The sequence below is a fragment of the Echinops telfairi genome, unplaced genomic scaffold (genome assembly GCF_000313985.2).
Source record: "Echinops telfairi isolate 266 unplaced genomic scaffold, ASM31398v2 ScPeMD7_7412;HRSCAF=8450, whole genome shotgun sequence".
Lineage (NCBI taxonomy): Eukaryota > Metazoa > Chordata > Mammalia > Afrosoricida > Tenrecidae > Echinops > Echinops telfairi.
The window spans coordinates 13,163,874-13,165,697 of NW_022111312.1; the positions used below are offsets into that span (position 1 = coordinate 13,163,874).

At 44.9% G+C, this 1,824-nt stretch overlaps 1 pseudogene; it reads right to left on the minus strand.

Moving 5' to 3' along the window:
- Window positions 1–1,273: 1,273 nt before the first annotated feature.
- Window positions 1,274–1,823, minus strand: LOC101645112 (annotated as a pseudogene).
- Window position 1,824: the final 1 nt, after the last annotated feature.

The following is a 1,824-nucleotide window of genomic DNA, read 5'->3' on the forward strand; positions in this document are numbered from 1 at the left end:
CCTCTTCCTCGTTCCCCTCTCCATCCTTTCCTGCCTTCGGAGCCTGATCCCTGGGCATGTGCTGACTTCTGGTCTCTACTGTTTGCCTGCCCTGAAGACTGAATGCCTCCCTAGTGCTGCTGGTCGCTTTACAAGCCTGCCTGTCATCTGACTGAAAGTTCAGTCCTGGGTGAGTTTGGCTCCAGTCTCGGGGGTTCCACCCATCTCTATCAGCCTAGCAATAAGTCCTGTCGTTTTTTGGTCTGTTTTTTTTCCTTTGCAATTTTGAGTTCCACACTTTTCTCTCACTCGATTCAGGACCTCCTACGGCAATCTCTTTCAGAGTGATTATCGACTTGGGCCTTAGACAAGCATCTTAGATAGTCCACATAGAAAAATAAGAATAAGCTGGCACAAGCCAGGAGAACCGGAGTCATGAGGGAGAATGGGCTCAGCTACGTGTAGCATTTTCTGACAGCTCAGGAATTAGTCCAGTGTGGTGGGAGTAAATGGGACAGACACATCAGTGATGTCAATAGCCAGTTTCCTTTGGACCCATTTTCAGGAAAGACCATTAGACATTTGATAGAGGGACAGCAAAAATGAGGGAAGCCCTCCGTGAGCTGAGCCGACACAACAGCTACAACAGTGGACTGAGACACGCCCATTGTCATGAGCCCAGGCTCAGGCGGCGTCTCCTGTTGCAAATAAGGTCGCCAGAGTCCAAGGAAACTCACGCCTTATCGTCTGCAACCAGAAACCTTTTTGTTTGCAAAAAAAAAGAATCTGTATGAAGTAGAAATTGGTTTCAGTAACATTCAGAGAGAGTGTGTTCTAGAAACGAGATATTTGGATGTACACTTCTGGCAGCAATTGATAGAGCAGTACCAGATGGTTTGGCTGAGACCAACACCTAATGAGGACGAAAGCCTTGTCTGTGGGGAATTATGGGTGATACCTGGAGAAATATTGTACTGTGCATAAACCAAATTGAATTGTTTTCACGTGTGTTGTAAAGTTTCATACAGTAAAAGGTTTTTTTCTACATGCACTTCAATTTCACAGCCAGAGTGGCGTAGAATACCTAAACAGAAGAGAACATGCATGCAAGATATCTAGCTCCTCGATATAATAATGCATACAATTCAAAATGATGACACGATGCTTACATCTAGGGCTTTCTGCAACTACAAGGTGGTGGTTGTGGAAAGCATGGCCCGGGATCGGTATCTAGAAAGCAGCCACCACCTTGTATGTGTGTTTTCTTTTTGCGTTTTTTCTTCATATTTCTTAATCAACTCTGCTGCCACTCCTCCTTCTTAGCAAAACTGGTAAAAACAAAGTTGTCATCATTGAACATTGCACTCTGGCAATCAAGACGTTTAAAACCTTCAATCTTCTGGGGCGAAGAAAGCACGGTGCGACATTTAGAACTCTGATTTACAAGCAGGGTGGTCACAAATTTTCCTGGCTTGAAGACTGCCACAATTTTCCCAATCAGGTCATCATAGGCGGTCTGACTTAAGTTTGTTTCAAAGCTGACATAAGAAAATTCTGGTTCTGGAGTGACGTGAATAGTCCAATAAGTCCCATCCGATTTCATTCCATTCGTTGAATACCCACAAGGATTGCACAGTGTAGCATCAGTGACAGAACCTGGTATCAGGTCACGAATTCCACTCTCACGAGTGACATCCTTTGCAGGAACACCGTCTTTCATGTAGAACTGGTCCGTAACTGCTGGGTCCAGCTCACTCATCAGAATGTCCAGGGTTTGATCTGGCTGGCTGATGACTCGACTCTGGGAAATCCAGAGTATATAAGTCCCAACAGTCAGAATTCATA